General features: G+C 47.5%; 1 protein-coding gene across 1 annotated transcript in view; it reads left to right on the top strand.

Annotated features, from left to right (window-relative positions):
* The window catches only part of PGAP4 (post-GPI attachment to proteins GalNAc transferase 4), a 32,572-nt gene that overhangs the window by 549 nt on the left and 12,757 nt on the right, over window positions 1-19,266 (top strand). The gene's annotated exons all lie outside the window — the stretch shown is intronic.

The raw sequence follows: 19,266 nt of genomic DNA, 5'->3' as shown, positions 1-19,266 counted from the left end.
TCATTTATCTAATAGATTCTGTAACATTGTATTAGAATCTTATTGGTTGCTATGGGCAACACATTCACCTTGTTCTCTTTAGAACAGTGGTTCTCAAACTCGGTCCTCAGGACCCCACACAGTGCATGTTTTGCAGGTAACCCAGCAAGTGCACAGGTGTATTAATTACTCACTGACATATTTTAAAAATATCCACAAGTGGAGCTAATTATTTCACTTGTGATCTGTGAGGAGACCTGCAAAACATGCACTGTGTGGGGTCCTGAGGACCGAGTTTGAGAACCTGTGCTTTAGAACATGTGAAAAATTCCCCAGCTGGTAGAAATTAAACTCAGTTTCTTAAATATTTATTTCTAGATATGCGCTAAATATATTTACTTGTTGCTAACATGATCACGTAGACTTTGTATTAATTAAATGTGGAAGCAAAACAAAATAAATTAAAAAGTTGGCCAAACACAAATCTCTTGTCTGCCTCTCCCGAGTCCCAACCCCTCTAGGGTATACGCTGTTTTCTCATATGTCCTTGAGCAGGGCTGGCCAAACCGGTCCTCGAGATCAGTAGCGGATCTTGCCACGGGCAAGCAGGACTTTTGCCCGGGGCGCAGCACCAGGGCAAGGTCCGCTGCTGCTGTGTGCCCCCCGCTGCCCACCTGCTGCCGCTGGGAAGGGAAACTAGATGCGTACCCGTCTAGTTTCCCTTCGTGGAAAGGTCCTTTAATGTGCGGTGCGCGATGACGTCATCGCGCACCGCACATCATTTCAGTCTGTACAGGGGACGTAAATGACCACGCCCCTTTAATGCTGCCCGTGCGCCAGAAACCCCGGAACCGGCCCTGCTCGAGATCTACCAACAGTTCATGTTTTCCAGGCCTCTTGGACATCTGTAGAATTGTCAGTTAGGAATGAATGCAGCACATCTTAATTAGTAATGACTACACCTGTGCACCAGCTAGGTGGTGTGGAAAATGTGAACTGTTGGTAGATCTCGAGGACTGGTTTGGCCAGCCCTGTCCTAGAGGATGCTGGGGTCACATTAAGAACCATGGTGTATAGACAGGATCTGCAGGAGACATGGGCACTTTAAGACTTTCAAAGGGTGTGACCTGGCTCCTCCCTCTATGCCCCTCCTCCAGACCTCAGTTTTAGAATTGTGCCCAGTGAGACTGGATGCACTACAGGGGAGCTCTACTGAGTTTCTCTGAAAAAGACTTATGTTAGGTTTTTTATTTTCAGTGAGGCTGCTGGCAACAGTCTCTCTGCTTCGTGGGACTTAGGGGAGAGAAGTATGACCAACTTCTAGTGAGTTCAATGGCTCTGCTTCTAGCTGACAGGACACCATTAGCTCCTGAGGTTGCTGAACGCTGGGTACGCCTAGATGCTCACTCCCGCAGCCTGCCATCACCCCCTTACAGAGCCAGAAGTCAAAAGACAGGTGAGTAGCAGAAGAACAGAAGACTTCTTCTCCAGCTTTCTGAGGTACCGCGCAGCGAGCAGAACGCTGTGCGCCATGCTCCCACACAAACACAGGCACTGCAGGGCGTGGGGGGGCACCTTGGGCAGCATACTAGCCTCACAAAAGGCTGGCAAAAGCGGACATTAGTGCCTGGGCACTGTCCTTACCCCGCCAGCATAATTAATTATTTATTTCCCGGCGGGACTATAGCGCGCCATTACGGCGGCGGGGCTTCTTCCTCACCTCACCAGCACACGGCTTGGCGCCATATTCTCTCCTCAGAGAGACGCTGGTCCTTTCTTCATTGCTGACAAGATCAGGGTGCAAAACGGGGGGGGGGGGGGGGGGGGAGCGCATCGATATGGGTGCTTATTATTTATATTCCGTGACTGTGTATTTTTGGGGTGCTGGGTTGTGAGCTGCCAAATCCTCTGTGTTCCTATGACAGATTTACTGTGGGTCTGTCCCCCATAGGCCGGTGTGTCTGTGGGTAATTGGTACATGTGTGTCAACATATAGGTTGCTGAGTATTTTTCCCAAGAGGAAACTATATTAGAGATGCAGACATGTGAAGGGGTGACCCTGTCGGCACCACCAATAACTGACTGGGTGAAAGTTTGAATAATATTGTGATTCATATCAAAGTAAGGTTGGATAACTCTGTGTCCCAGACACAGACGTAGAGAAAATCTATGGAGGATGTGATGTTCATGACTATTCTTCCTTTCCCCCAGGCCCCTCGGGGTCGCAAAAATTTTATTTGCCCGGTTACTACACACTGATACCGACACGGATACTGATTCCTATGTCGACCATAATGTTTCCTGATTAGATCCAGTATTGGCAAAGAGCATTCAGTTCACGATTGTAAATATTAAGGACGTATTAACGTCACTGAGGACCCTGCTGTTCCTGCAAAAGGGTCTATGTGTGTGTGTGTGTGTGTGTGTGTGTATATATATATATATATATATATCAGTGGCGTCATGAGGGGGGTGCGGCCTGCACCCAGGTGTCACCCTTCAATAGGGTGACACCTAAAAGGGCTGCACCCCCATCCGCAGCGGCAGCATCACCCTCCCTCCCGGCACCAAGCCCCCTCACCCCCGCCGACTTCGGACGCGATGAGGGGCGGAGCTTGATTGCCGGCCTTGCACCGCGGGCACCGTTGCTGCACTGAGCAGAGGAGACTTCGTGCACTGCGGGCGCTGCAGCGACAGCAGCAACAGATCCCTCCCCCTGTCCCCCAGCACATTGGGAGCTGCTTGCTGTTGGGAGGGGGAGTGAGGTGACCTGGCGCGGAAAGATTGAGTTTGGACTGCTGGGAGCTAGGAGGAGTAGGCTGAAGAGAAAGAGTGCATAGTCTCATGGTGAGTGAATCGATTATAAGCAGGAGGGGGTGGGGGGGGGGGGGTTTAGAGCCGGGATTTTGCCTGAACTATTTTGTTAGTTTTATCTAGTGTTTAGTTTTAATAGGTATGTGTATTTTACTCTATCTTTTTTTCCATATGTGACTTTTTTTTTTTTAAATGTTTATACCAGATTTGCATACCCTCCTGCAATTTAGTGGGATGCTCCCATTTTTTACTTTAGCCTTCCGCTGCCCTGGATGCCATGCTAGTCCTCCCGTTTTTACCCCGTCCCTCTGTGAGTAAAAAAAGGCCATAAAGTACCAGTGTATTTTGTAATTTGTTAAAAGTAACAAATGCTACGCCGCCAATCACCTGCCTCCTCCACACCGCCGCTGCTGATAAGGTAATCATACACTGCTGCCTTTCTCTCTCCCTTCTGTATTTCGTTGCTGGCCCTCTCTCTGTCACTCTCCCTGTCCCTATGTCCCTGCTGTCGCTCTCCCTGTCCCTGCTGTCGCTCTCCCTGTCCCTGCTGTCGCTCTCCCTGTCCCTGCTGTCGCTCTCCCTGTCCCTATGTCCCTGCTGTCACTCTCCCTGTCTCTATGTCCCTGCTGTCACTCTCCCTGTCCCTATGTCCCTGCTGTCGCTCTCCCTGTCCCTGCTGTCGCTCTCCCTGTCCCTGCTGTCGCTCTCCCTGTCCCTGCTGTCGCTCTCCCTGTCCCTATGTCCCTGCTGTCACTCTCCCTGTCTCTATGTCCCTGCTGTCACTCTCCCTGTCCCTATGTCCCTGCTGTCACTCTCCCTGTCCCTGAATTGCGGCCTCATACTGTGTGGCATAATGTGAATTTTGGCTCATTCCGTGTGGTACAATGTTAATTTGGCTCATTTCGTGTGAATTTTGATCCATACTGTGTGGCATAATGTGAATTTTGGCTCATTCCGTGTGGCATAATGTGAATTTTGGCTCATTCTGTGTGCTATTGGCGGCCAGTGATGCAATCGCAATACAATTGTGATCGCATCGATGATTTAGGGTAGCACGCCGCCATGTTTCCAATCGCAGCGTCCGCATGTGATGTGACATGGCCGCCCCGAACTCATCTCCATTTATGACTGCATTCCCCCACAATGCCGAGTTGATAACCCCACAATGCCGCATCGCCACCCCGTGAACTCCTCTGCCTGTCAAATCAGGCAGAGGTGTTCGCATAAGCTGGATGCGATTGCATCTTACTTTGCGAGCACGCGCCGTATGGTCCATAGGGGGGTGACACCATGAGTTACCACACCGGGTGACACCAACCCTAGTGACGCCTCTGATATATATATATATATATATATATATATATATAGTCCAAGAAAAAGATACGGCACTCTAGGACTTAGTGAAACATGCCTATGGCAACTTGAAACAAAGCTGACAGCGCAGCATAGTTGTGTCAACGTTTCATTTAATATCTTAAATTTCGTCAGGACAATATCAAAAGTACAAACAAACATGCTTACCTTATATACCAACACCACATACAGACTTGTCCACGCAGCACGAGCGGGTCCCGGACGGGGACTGATGACGTCACGGTCAAGCGACGTGCGCCCTCCGGCGTCGTAGTCATAGCAACCCGCCGGGTTTAGCCGCACCAGTGCTGAGGGTCAAAAGACAATAATCAAACACATGTCTAACACTGTGTGTATATATATACCAAAAACCAAAGAAAAACATCTGCAATATGGTGAAAACTGAGCATGTAAAAAGTATAATCTATGAATATAAATAGATGCCCTCTAGGTTATTATAAGATTGTGTGTGTCAAGAGGCCAACAGGTCCCCAGATACACACAAGCAGAAAATAATGGATGCATAAGTTGCCAGTAAGTAAACCTAATATCAGCGAATCACAGAATCACTGGAACAACTATCCTTAAAATTAAGGAGAAAAAATCACCTCACTACTCATAACAGGTAATGCAGATCACATGCAATAAAATGGCAAGAAATGCATATAAGGCAAAAAAAAAAAAAAGAAAAGTCACAGGAAGCATCCTAAATTGTTAGATTCATTAAGCCCATTTGGGGCCAAAGTCCGCAATTCAAAGATCCAGCGAGCCTCCTTGCGAAGTAAAAGTGCTCCTCGGTCTCCCCCCCCCCCGGATGTCACAAGGGACATGATCGATGACTTTGTGTCACAAACTAGCCAGAGAATGTTTGGCTTCACGTAAGTGACGAGCTACTGGCTGTTCCTGGGGGGTACCCTCTAAGGCGGAGCGGATGGCTTGGCGATGTAGTGCCATTCTTTCCCTAAATTGGCGGATGGTCTTGCCAATATAAAGCAATCCACATGGACATCTAATATAATAGATTACATATGTGCTTTGACAAGACAGGATATGCTTGATCCGGATTTTCATGCCAGAGTGTGGGTGATTGAAAGTTGGGCCACATTCCATGGACCTACAAGTGGTGCAGCCCAGGCACTTATAACACCCCGGCTACCGAGCCAGAAAAGTCTTGGGAGTTATACTGTCCATATGAGAAATGTCATTTTTAACCAGCATGTCCCGAAGATTTCGTTTTCGTTTGTAACTAGGCATGAGCTTACATTGTTTGATGGATTTGAGGTCAGGGTCAGCGGTAAGTATGGGCCATAAGCTTTTACCCATCTGCATATTTTTCTGATTGAATGGATGGTATTCTTGTACAAACGGGATCCTGTTATCCTTATTATGGCTTGGTGACTTGATGGACAGGACCTCTTGTCTAGGCAAGTCCAAAACCTGCTTCTTAGTTGTCTGTAACTGGGTGATATCATACCACCGAACCACAAAGTCCTGTATCATCATGTCAATACGCTTTTCAGCCTTCGCCAGAGTGTCACAAGTACGAACAGCTCGTAGAAACTGTGATTTCGGTAGGCTGCCTGCAACAAAACCAGGGTGCTGACTATCTGCCCTCAGAATAGTATTGTGGTCCGTGGGTTTCTTGTAGAGGTCTGTGGTCACATGCCCATCCTGTAGAGACACTTCTACATCCAAATAATGGACCACTGTGTCACTGATCTGGTAGGTAAATTGTATGTCAGCATCCATCATGTTAATTTGCTCCATCGCCAAACTGAATTCCAGACTGGTGCCTGACCAGATGATGAACAAGTCATCTATATACCGGGTTAGGTACAGAATTTTAGATTGCATACTGGGATTTAAGAGAAAAAGATTTTTATCAAGCTTGAACATAAAGATGTTAGCCAGGGATGGCCCGACGCAGGATCCCATAGCACAGCCCCGTTGTTGAATGTACCATTGTCGGTCGAATAGAAAGTAATTTCTTGTGAGAGACCAGAGTTAGCAACTCACAAAAGAAATTGATGTCAGGACCTCTGTAGGCCAAGTTCCCCGTAAGGAATCTACGGACTGCTTGTACGCCTCGACTGTGGGGGATGTTTGTGTATAATGATACCACGTCCAGTGTGCATAAAAAACATCCCTTCGGTAAAGCCGGTAAATTGACCAATTTCCTGAGAAAGGTTGAAGAGTCCTTAAGATAGGTCGGCTGATCCTGAATAAGTTCTTGCAAGAAACTATCCAGATACTGTGAGATGATATAATAAATGGAATCCCGGGCACTTATGATGGGATGTCCGGGCGGATGTGTAGAATTCTTATGCAACTTTGGAATGGAATATAAGACTGGGGTTTTGGGATGGTCTATGGATAGTGCTTGACAGACCTTGTCTGTAATAAAGCCACTCTGAGTTGCTTCCTGCAAAACCGTGTCCAGTTCTTTCTTGAATGTTATAGTTGGATCCGACCTTAGTCGCCTATAGACCTCAGTATCATTCAATTGTAGAAGTATGTCTTGCCGGTAATATCCCAAGTCCAGGACCACGACACCCCCACCCTTGTCGGCGGAGCGAATGACTATGTCCTTATAGCCTTGTAGGTTTTTTAAAGCTACACGTTCAGCCTTCGTGAGGTTGTTTCTAGGTGGAGGGGAATTACTTGCATGCTCCATGACATTGATTAAGAGTTCTTGTGAACACTTTTAGAGAGTTACTAGATGAAGAAGGATCGAAAGATGATTTGGGTCTAAATCTTTGTATCTGTGAGGATGGAAGTTGGACTGGTTGCTTATCAAAGAATTCTTTCAATTGTATCTGTCGAGTGAATTTATGGAGGTCCACTGTCCAATTAAATTTGTCAAATTCAGATGTTGGGATGAACGAGAGTCCTTTATTGAGAACACTAATTTCTTCATCTGTTAAGGTCCTACTGGACAGATTGAACACTATGTTCTTTTTTTTGCTGCACGCTTCTTGTTTGAAGATCCTTTGCCACTGGCCCCCTCGCCTGCTTTTTTTGGGGGGACCCCACGCTGAGCGCGGGTACGAACCCCTAAAGGGGGTTTACCAGAGGTTTTTGTTGAATCACTGTCCCGATCGCTCTGGGAAGATTGAGTGCCAGATGAATCATTGTTGGTACGATCACGTTGTTGACGCCATCTGGAAGATCTATTAGGTTTAGAAGAAACCCCTTGGTTATTGACCCAGGGATAAACAGTGCACTGTTGGTAGTCCCTCTGAACAGTAGACAATTTTTCCCGTTTGACAAATACCGGCAAGACCTTCTCAAATTCAATCTGCTCTTGTAGTTTTACTCATCCAGTTTGTTTCCGGATCCTTACTGAACGTGTCATCAATATTTTTTTCAACTTCAAAGATGTTGGCTTTGATGCGAGTTAATTCACGGTGAGACTCTTCTATAACTAACAAGAGGAGATCAAAACTGCACTTGTTCAGAACAGCCACCCACCGTCGGCAAAACTCAGGGTTGAATTTACTGATGGTGGGGGTGTTCTTGATCCTAAAACCCCTTGGAATCAATTTCTTGCGGAAATAGTCGCTCAATGTGGAGCCATGAAGAAAATAATCTATGTCTTTCTTCTTTAATTTTAATAACTTGAAAAAAATCTGTCCGTTAGGCATGGTGATATCAGGAGCTTCCGTGATTTCCGGGAACAGAATGCCCTCAGCATCACTTTCTGAGAGGGAGAGCATTTCACCAGGAGGTAAAGGCACATTTCTGTAGCCACTTGTGCTGGGTTGCTCAGTTCCCGTTGCCATATTAAAGATTTCACCAAAAGAAATTTGTGGTAAAAAAGTGTGTAAAAAGAAAAAGGAGACAATCTGTATCCTGGAAATAATTTGTGTGTGTGTGTGTGTGTGTGTGTATGTATATATATATATGTATGTATGTATGTATGTATGTATATATATATATATATATATATATATATATATATATATATATAAATGCTCTGTTTGAGAAAGTCTGGGTCAGCCCGGACAAGATGGTTTCAAATTCCCAAGAGGATTCCAGTTGTTTATTCCTTTCCCGCCGCGGACAGAATAAAGTGACAGTCACCCCCTGTTCTGCATGGGGCCCTGTCACAAATCCAGCAGATCATATGCAGGAAGCTACGTTATATTCTAGTTATGTAACCACGGATACGTTACTTAGACCTACCAGTACAACACATGGGTGAGTAGTAATATTCAAAAGAAAATGGTCGGATACCTTGTCATCCGATATGGTTACCCTGGAGAGAGATACTCCTTATGTTGGGTCATATCAAGGGGGTGAGACTGCAAGGAAGATTGGACTCTTGGGTTCACGGGCCAATTCCATGGTGGTCTCGGCTAGGAGGGCATTGTGGATTCACCAATGGAATGCTGCGGCTGACTCCAAGAAGAAATGGAGTCTCTTCCCTATGATGGTGAAGCCTGTTTGGTGACGGCCTAGTTAATTTGATCTCGGCAGCTGCCGCAGGTAAGTCAACCTTCTTGGCTTATGTTCCCTCACATCGGAGGAGGACGCATCATTATCGGATGCCGTCATTTCAACCCAATAGTTACACAAGAAGTTAAGATTCCCCTTTCTTTGCAGGTAGGGGAAGGAGAAGAGAAAAGAGGTCCAAGCCTCTTCAGCATCACAGGAGCAGAAATCATCCTCTGCTTCTGCCAAATCCACCGTATGACACTGGAGCTTTCTTGCGGAAGCCCGCACCGGTGGGGGCACGTCTAAAACTCTTCAGTCAGTCCTGGATTCGTCCGGACCTGGACCCGTGGGTTTTACAAATAGTGTCCCAAGGGTACAAACTGGAGTTTCAAGACTTTCCCCCTCAACGATTTTTCAAATCGGCCTTACCTGTTCTCCTCCGGACAGGGAGGTAGTATGCGACGCAATACGAAAGTTGTGTCAGACTCAGGTCAGTGTCCTGGTTCCCCCGTCACAACAGGGAGAAGACTTTTATTCAAGCCTCTTCGTGGTCCCGAAGCCGGACGGCTCTGTTAGACCAATTCTAAATCTGAAATCCCTCAATTTCTACCTAAAGAAATTCAAATCCATGATGGAATCTCTCAGGGCAGTGATCTCCAGTCTGGAGGAAGGAGATTTCATGGTTTCGGTAGACATAAAGGATGCCTACTTACTTGTTCCCATTTCTTCCGCATCAAGCTTACCTGGGATTTGCAATTTCGAATTGTCATTACCAATTTCAGACGTTGCCGTCTGGTCTGTCCACGGCTCCGAGGATTTTCACCAGGGTGATGGCGGAGATGATGGTTCTCCTTCGCAAGCAAGGAATCATAATTATCCCGTACTTGGACGATCTCCTGATTTAGGTGAGATCCAGGGACCAGTTGGTGCAAAACTTTGTACTCTCCTTGACAGTTCTTCAACAACATGGTTGGCTCCTGAACTTGCCAACATCACAGTTGGTCCCAACGACGCGGTTGTCGTTTTTGGGAATTATACTGGACACAGAACTTCAGAGGGTTTTTCTTCCAGTGGGAAAAGGCTCTGGGGATCCAGACTCTGGTCAAGCAAATTCTGAAACCAGCAAGAGTGTCAATACATCAATGCATTCGGTTGCTGGGGAAGTTGGTTGCGGCCTACGAGGCCATTCAGTTGGTAGTTCCATGCCAGAGTGTTCCAGTGGGACCTGTTGGACAAATAGTCCGGATCCCACCTACACAGACACCGGAAGATAATCCTGTCTTCCAAGACCAGAATCGCACTCCTGTGGTAGCTGCACAACTCTCACCTCCTAGAGGGGCGCAGGTTCGGGATCCAGGACTGGATCCTAGTGACCACGGATGCAAGCCTCCGAGGCTGGGAATCAGTCACACAGGGGAAAAACTTCCAAGGAAGATGGTCAAGTCAGGACACTTGTCTCCACATAAACGTTCTGGAGTTAAGGGCCATTTACAACTGCCTTCTACAAGCGGAACATCATCTTCGAGATCTGCCGTACTGATCCAGTCGGACAATGTACCAGCAGTAGCGTACATAAACAGGCAGGGTGGTACGAAAAGCAGTGCGGCAATGGCAGAAGCCACAAAGATTCACCGCTGGGCGGAAAAACATCCAAACACTCTGTCAGCGATCTTCATTCCAGGAGTGGACAACTGGGAAGCAGACTTCCTCAGCAAACACGATCTCCATCCAGGAGAGTGGGACCTCCACCAAGAAGTCTTCACGGAGGTGACGTTGGGGAGTTCCTAAAGTAGACATGATGGCATCTCGTTTCAACAAGAAGCTTCAGATATATTGTTCCAGGTCAAGGGACCCTCAAGCAATAGCAGTGGATGCACTGGTGACACCGTGGGTGTTTCAGTCGGTGTATGTATTCCATCCACTTTCCTCTCATACCTAAAGTTCTAAAGATCATAAGAAGAACAAAGATTCGAGCGATCCTCATTGTCCCAGATTGGCCGAAGAGGGCTTGGTATCCAGATCTTCAGGAATTACTCATAGAAGATCCCTGGCCTCTTCCTCTGCGCGAGGACCTGTTACAGCAGGGGCTGTGCGTGTATCAAGATTTACCGTGGCTCCTGTTGACGGCAGGGCGGTTGAACGCAAAATCCTAGCCAGTAGGGATATTACCAGTGAAGTCATTCCCACACTTATTCAGGCTAGAAAAGGGGTAACGTCTAAAACATTACCACCGTATTTGGAGAAAACGACTCCTACGGAGGAGTTTCAGCTAGGACGTTTTCTCCACTTTCCACAAGCAGGTGTGGATGCGGGCCTAAAGTTAGGCTCAATTAAGGTACAGTTTTCAGCCTTATCGGTTTTCTTTCAGACACAATTGGCCTCCCTTCCAGATGTTCAGACTTTCGTGAAAGGCGTGTTGCACATCCAACCTCCATTTGTGCCTCCAGTGGCACCATGGGATCTTCATGTGGTGTTGCAGTTCCTTCGATCACATTGGTTTGAACCTTTGCAGAAGGTGGAGTGGAAGTTCTTCACTTGGAAAGTGGTCATCCGGTTGGCCTTGGCATCTGCAAGGCGGGTGTCTGAGTTAGCGGCCTTGTCTTACAAGAGCCCTTATTTGATCTTCCATGAAGATAGAGCAGACTTGTGGACACGTCAACAATTCCTGCCAAAGGTGGTTTCTTCCTTCCATATGAACCAACCTATTGTGGTGCCTGTGGCTACTGACGCCTTCGCTGAGTCAAAGTCTCTGCATGTGGTCAGAAATTTGAAAATGTATGTCGCCAGAACGGCTCAGATTAGGAAAACAAGCTCTGTTTGTCCTGTTTGCTCGCAACATGATTGGGTGTCCTGCTTCCAAGCAGACCGTTGCACACTGGATCTGTGTTATGATTCAGCATGCTCATTCCACGGCAGGATTGCCGTTACCGAAATAGGTGAAGGCCCATTCTACTAGAAAGGTGGGCTCGTCCTGGGCGGATGTCGGGGGTCTCGGCATTGCAACTTTACTGAGCAGTTATTTAGCAAACACTTTTGCTAAGTTTTACAAGTTTGATACCTTGGCTGATGTTGACCTCAAGTTTGGTCATTTGATGTTGCAGTGTCGTCCGCACTCTCCTGCCCGTTCTAGAGCTTTGGTATAACCCCATGGTTCTTAATGTGACCCCAGCATCCTCTAGGACGTATGAGAAAATAGGATTTTAATACCTACCGGTAAATCCTTTTCTCTTAGTCCGTAGAGGATGCTGGGCGCCCGTCCCAGTGCGTACTGTATCTGCAGTTATAAATTGTGGTTACACACAGGTTGTGTTACGGTTCTGGTCAGCATGTTGCTGCAATTGTTCATGCCGTTTGCTTGTGTTCTGTTGAATGCCACGGTCTGCGGCATGCTGGGGGTGTGAGCTGGTAAGATGCTCACCTTGGTTTAACAATAAATCCTTTCCTTGAAATGTCCGTCTGCCTGGGCACAGTTCCTTAAACTGAAGTCTGGAGGAGGGGCATAGAGGGAGGAGCCAGGTCACACCCTTTGAAAGTCTTAAAGTGCCCATGTCTCCTCCGGATCCCGTCTATACCCCATGGTTCTTAATGTGACCCCAGCATCCTCTACGGACTAAGAAAAGGATTTACCGGTAGGTATTAAAATCCTATTATTATTTCCAGGGCTCCTGTTATAGATGAAAAGTAACATTTACAGTATTAAGGGGTCTATTCATGAAGCAGTGAAAAGTGTGGAGAAGTTGCCCATGGCAACCAATCATCATTGAAGTCACATTTATAATTTGATACTATACAATTGTACAGAGCAGCTGATTTGTGGCCATGGGCAACTTCTCCACAGGCTTACTTCACTGTTTTCACTGCTACATGAATAGACCACTCTGCTTCTATTCTCATTAGAGCTATACTTAGGGGCCCAGTTATCAATAATCCAATTTGCATTGCGATCTGGGCGCGATAATATTGTCCAAGATCATGCTGCAGAATGCGATCAAATCGGGTGAATGTATCAGCCGGCATAGGCAGGGACAGGAGCTCCGAAAGGAGTCCATCCCTGCGATATGCCGAGTGTGGTACAGGGACCGCTGTGCATGCGTGGTCACCCTGACCACCACGCACAGCAGCCATTTCCGGCAAAGGGTTACTGGGGAGCCCTGCTGGAACCACATCCTTGATCTGTAGCCCATAGGCTACAACGGGCTACTGCTATCTGAAGATTGCAGGGTCCAATATGGGGAATGCATCACATTCCGGATATTGGAAAATCGGGCAGCATCGCATTCCCTATAGAAACCTATGGGGGATGCGGCTGCCAGTGGGAATGAAGGGATCGCAGCAGAAGGGTTGTATCTAGGGGTCCAAGCGCCCCTGGCAAAGCAATGGACCGGCTCCCCTGACTCCCCCCACCACCATCACATTTTGGTGCTCAGTGCTAGTACGATCACTGGTGCTCCACTCATATTGTAAATACGGGCATCGCGCAAAAACGTGGCATGGTCTCGTGGTGAAGGGGTGTGCCCATACAATAGTACCCCCTTACTCACATTATACCACATAGTGGTGTCCCTTTTTCATAATATACCACACAGTAGGGTATCTTAATCACGTTACACCACACAGTAGTCCCATTGTTCATATTACACCACACAGTAGTGTCCCTTATTCACATTACGTCATAGAGTAGTACCCCTTATACACGTTACACCACACAGTAGTACCCCTCATACAGGTTACACCACAGTACCCATTATAAACATTACATCACACAGTAATGTCCGTTATTCACATTACACAGCACAGTAGTACTCCTTATACACATTACGCCATACACTAGAGCACCTTATTCACATTACGCTGCACAGTAGCACCCCTTATGTTTTCTGTCCCAGTGAGACCTTCATCAGGAGTCACTTCAGCACAACATATGCATCTGACACATCCCACAGGCATACAGCAGCAAGGCTAGCTATGCCTACCTGGCTCCTTATATACCCACCTAATTGTACACAAGGCAGCAAATGTCCCAGTTCCGCGTTCCAGCTGGAATGCACATTACATAATTTCCTGTTTATACCCAAACCAGCAACACCATTCAGTGCATTATATTATATTGTAATCATAATAAACATATATCAACCTCAACAGAGGACGCACCCCTCAGTGTATAGTAAGGCCCTTTAACTCACGGCGTCATAGCCCCCAGTGGATAGATCCACGAGCAGTCGATCTCCCTGCCACGCACTTCATCCCATTGGGTCCAGCCGCTGGAACTCATGCGTCACAACCGGAAGCCCCTTGAAACGCATGTGACGTGGTCCAGGGTGCTCCGATGTAGTCTGCTTAGGTAAACATGGGCACACAGAACACAAAAGACGGTGCCATGTTAAATCAATAACTAAATATACACTGTCAGTGTGCTCAGGAGTGTTAACAGCAAGGTTATTGGGGGGAAATCTATAGCAAGTGGCAACGAGCTACTGTTCTATAGATAAACTATATAGGTGGATAAAAAAGAGCCAGGATTACATAGTGAACAAAATTAACCTCAAAGGCAATCTTCACACATACCCCAACAACATATAATGACATCATAATAAATATTTAAAAAAAACCAAGAAATATATATATAGATATATAGATATATAGATATATATATAGATATATAGATATATATAGATATATATAGATATATATAGATATATATATATATATATAGATATAGATATAGATATAATATATATATATTTCTCTAACGTCCTAAGTGGATGCTGGGGACTCCGTAAGGACCATGGGGAATAGCGGCTCCGCAGGAGACTGGGCACATCTAATGAAAGCTTTAGGACTATCTGGTGTGCACTGGCTCCTCCCCCTATGACCCTCCTCCAAGCCTCAGTTAGATCTCTGTGCCCGAACGAGAAGGGTGCACACTAGGGGCTCTCCTGAGCTTCTTAGTGAAAGTTTTAGTTTAGGTTTTTTATTTTCAGTGAGACCTGCTGGCAACAGGCTCACTGCATCGAGGGACTAAGGGGAGAAGAAGCGAACTCCCCTGCGTGCAGAGTGGATTGGGCTTCTTAGGCTACTGGACATTAGCTCCAGAGTGTCGATCACAGGCCCAGCCTGGATGGGTCCCGGAGCCGCGCCGCCGGCCCCCTTACAGAGCCAGAAGGCAGAAGAGGTCCGGAAAATCGGCGGCAGAAGACGTCCTGTCTTCAACAAGGTAGCGCACAGCACTGCAGCTGTGCGCCATTGCTCTCGGCACACTTCACACTCCGGTCACTGAGGGTGCAGGGCGCTGGGGGGGGCGCCCTGAGACGCAATAAAAAACACCTTGGATGGCAAAAAAATGCATCACATATAGCTCCTGGGCTATATGGATGCATTTAACCCCTGCCAGAATACATAGAAAAACGGGAGATAGGCTCCGCCCCCTTATCGGTGGCCTTATCTCCTCAGCACACTGGCGCCATTTTCCCTCACAGCTCCGTTGGAGGGAAGCTCCCTGTCTCTCCCCTGCAGTCACTACACTACAGAAAGGGTTAAAAAAGAGAGGGGGGGGCACTAATTACGCGCAGTATTAAACATACAGCAGCTATAAAGGGAAAAACACTTATATAAGGTTATCCCTGTATATATATATATATATATATATATATATATATAGCGCTCTGGTGTGTGCTGGCAAACTCTCCCTCTGTCTCCCCAAAGGGCTAGTGGGGTCCTGTCCTCTATCAGAGCATTCCCTGTGTGTGTGCTGTATGTCGGTACGTTTGTGTCGACATGTATGAGGAAAAAAATGATGTGGAGACGGAGCAGATTGCCTGTAATAGTGATGTCACCCCCTAGGGGGTCGACACCTGAGTCGATGAACTGTTGGAAGGAATACGTGACAATGTCAGCTCTGTATAAAAGACAGTGGTTGACATGAGACAGCCGGCTACTCAGCTTGTGCCTGTCCAGACGTCTCATAGGCCGTCAGGGGCTCTAAAGCGCCCATTACCTCAGATGGCAGATATAGACGCCGACACGGATACTGACTCCAGTGTCGACGGTGAAGAGACAAATGTGACTTCCAGTAGGGCCACACGTTACATGATTGAGGCAATGAAAAATGTTTTACACATTTCTGATAATACGAGTACCACCAAAAAGGGGTATTATGTTCGGTGAGGAAAAACTACCTGTAGTTTTCCTGAATCTGAGAAATTAAATGAGGTGTGTGATGATGCGTGGTTTTCCCCCGATAACAACTGATGATTTCTATAATGTTATTGGCATTATATCCTTTCCCGCCAGAGGTTAGGGTGCGTTGGGAAACACCCCCTAGGGTGGATAAAGCGCTCACACGCTTGTAAGGGCTCTACCCTCTCCTGAGATGGCCGCCCTTAAGGATCCTGCTGATAGAAAGCAGGAGGGTATCCTAAAATGTATTTACACACATACTGGTGTTATACTGCGACCAGCAATCGCCTCAGCCTGGATGTGCAGTGCTGGCTTGGCGTGGTCGGATTCCCTGACTGAAAATATTGATACCCTAGATAGGGACAGTATATTTTTGCCTAGAGAGCATTTAAAAGATGCATTTCTATATATGCGTGATGCACAGCGGAATATTTGCCGACTGGCATCAAGTTTAAGTGCGTTGTCCATTTCTACCAGTAGAGGGTTATGGACACGTCAGTGGTCAGGTGATGCGTATTCCAAACGGCATTTGGCAGTATTGCCTTATTAAGGGGAGGAGTTATTTGGGGTCGGTCTTTCAGACCTGGTGGCCACGGCAACAGCTGGGAAATCCACGTTTGTACCCCAGGTCGCCTCTCAACATGAGAAGACACCGTATTATCAGGCGCAGTCTTTTCGTGGACAAGCGGGCAAAAGGTTCCTCATTTCTGCCCCGTGACAGAGGGAGAGGAAAAAGGCTGCAGAAATCAGCCAGTTCCCAGGAACAGAAACCCTCTCCTGCCTCTGCCAAGCCCTCAGTATGACGCTGGGGCTTTACAAGCAGAATCGGGCACGGTGGGGGGCCCGTCTCAATGAATTTCAGCGCGCAGTGGGCTCACTCGCAAGTAGACCCCTGGATCCTTCAGGTGATATCTCAGGGGTACAAATTAGAATTCGAGACGTCTCCCCCTCGCCGTTTCCTAAAGTCGGCTTTACCGATGTCTCCTTCTGACAGGGAGACCGTTTTGGAAGCCATTCACAAGCTGTATTCCCAGCAGGTGATAATCAAGGTACCCCTCCTGCAACAGGGTACGGGGTATTATTCCACACTGTTGTGGTACCGAAGCCGGACGGCTCGGTGAGACCGATTCTAAATCTAAAATCTTTGAACACTTACATACAGAGGTTCAAATTCAAGATTGAGTCACTCAGAGCAGTGATTGCGAACCTGGAAGAAGGGGACTACATGATGTCTCGGGACATCAAGGATGCTTACCTTCATGTCAAAATTTACCCTTCTCACCAAGGGTACCTCAGGTTTATGGTACAGAACTGTCACTATCAGTTCAGACGCTGCCGTATGGATGGTCCACGGCACCCCGGGTCTTTACCAAGGTAATGGCCGAAATGATGATATTCCTTCGAAGGAAGGGAATTTTAGTTATCCCTTACTTGGACGATTCCCTGATAAGGGTAAGATCCAGGGAACAGTTGGAGGTCGGTGTAGCACTATCTCAGGTAGTGTTGCGGCAGCACGATTGGATTCTCAATATTCCAAAATCGCAGCTGGTTCCGACGACTTGTCTTCTGTTCCTAGGGATGATCCTGGACACAGTCCAGAAAAAGGTGTTTCTCCCGGAGGAGAAAGCCAGGGAGTTATCCGAGCTAGTCAGGAACCTACTAAAACCGAGCCAAGTCTCAGTACACAAGGGTTCTGGGTAAAATGGTGGCTTCCTACGAAGCAATCCCATTCGGCAGATTCCACACAAGAACTTTCCAGTGGGACCTGCTGGACAAATGGTCCGGGTCGCATCTTCAGATGCATCAGCAGATAACCCTGTCACCAAGGACAAGGGTGTCCCTCCTGTGGTGGTTGCAGAGTGCTCATCTTCTAGAGGGCCGCAGATTCGGCATTCAGGACTGGGTCCTGATGACCACGGATGCCAGCCTGCGAGGCTGGGGAGCAGTCACACAGGGAAGGAATATCCAGGGCTTATGGTCAAGCCTGGAGACATCACTTCACATAAATATCCTGAAGCTAAGGGCCATTTACAATGCTCTAAGCTTAGCAAGACCTCTGCTTCAAGGTCAGCCGGTGTTGATCCAGTTGGACAACATCACGGCAGTCACCCACGTAAACAGACAGGGTGGCACAAGAAGCAGGAGGGCAATGGCAGAAGCTGCAAGGATTCTTCGCTGGGCGGAAAATCATGTGATAGCACTGTCAGCAGTATTCATTCCGGGAGTGGACAACTGGGAAGCAGACTTCCTCAGCACGACCTCCACCCGGGAGAGTGGAGACTTCACCCAGAAGTCTTCCACATGATTATAAACCGTTGGGAAAAACTCGACAGGTATTGCGCCAGGTCAAGGGACCCTCAGGCAATAGCTGTAGACGCTCTGGTAACACCGTGGGTGTACCAGTCAGTGTATGTGTTCCCTCCTCTGCCTCTCATACCCAAGGTACTGAGATTGATAAGATGGAGAGGAGTAAGCACTATATTCGTGGCTCCGGATTGGCCAAGAAGGACTTGGTAACCGGAACTTCAAGAGATGCTCACGGAGGATCCGTGGCCTCTACCTCTAAGAAGGGACCTGCTCCAGCAAGGACCCTGTCTGTTCCAAGACTTACCGCGGCTGCGTTTGACGGCATGGCGGTTGAACGCCGGATCCTGAAGGAAAAAAGGCATTCCGGATGAAGTCATCCCTATCCTGATCAAAGCCAGGAAGGATGTAACCGCAAAACATTATCACCGCATTTGGCGAAAATATGTTGCGTGGTGCGAGGCCAGCAAGGCCCGACGGAGGAAATTCAACTGGGTCGATTCCTACATTTCCTGCAAACAGGAGTGTCTATGGGCCTGAAATTGGGGTCCATTAAGGTTAAAATTTCGGCCCTGTCAATTTTCTTCCAAAAAGAACTAGCTTCAGTCCCTGAAGTTCAGACGTTTGTAAAAGGGTTACTGCATATACAGCCTCCTTTTGTGCCTTCAGTGGCACTTTGGGATCTCAATGTAGTTTTTGGGTTCCAAAAGTCACATTGGTTTGAACCACTTAAATCTGTGGAGTTAAAATATCTCACATGGAAAGTGGTCATGCTGTTGGCCCTGGCCTGGGCCAGGCGCGTGTCAGAATTGGCGGCTTTATCCTGTAAAAGCCCTTATCTGATTTTCCATTCGGACAGGGCGGAATTGAGGACTCGTCCTCAGTTTCTCCCTAAGGTGGTTTCAGCGTTTCACCTGAACCAACCTATTGTGGTGCCTGTGGCTACTAGGGACTTGGAGGACTCCAAGTTGCTAGACGTTGTCAGGGCCCTGAAAATATATGTTTCCAGGACGGCTGGAGTCAGGAAAACTGACTCGCTGTTTATCCTGTATGCACCCAACAAGCTGGGTGCTCCTGCTTCTAAGCAGACTATTGCTCGTTGGATTTGTAGTACAATTCAGCTTGCACATTCTGTGGCAGGCCTGCCACAGCCAAAAATCTGTAAATGCCCATTCCACAAGGAAGGTGGGCTCATCTTGGGCG

This window comes from Pseudophryne corroboree, chromosome 3, assembly GCF_028390025.1.
Source record: "Pseudophryne corroboree isolate aPseCor3 chromosome 3, aPseCor3.hap2, whole genome shotgun sequence".
Lineage (NCBI taxonomy): Eukaryota > Metazoa > Chordata > Amphibia > Anura > Myobatrachidae > Pseudophryne > Pseudophryne corroboree.
Note: the sequence above shows the minus strand (reverse complement) of the source record. Positions and strands in the feature narration are given on the sequence as shown.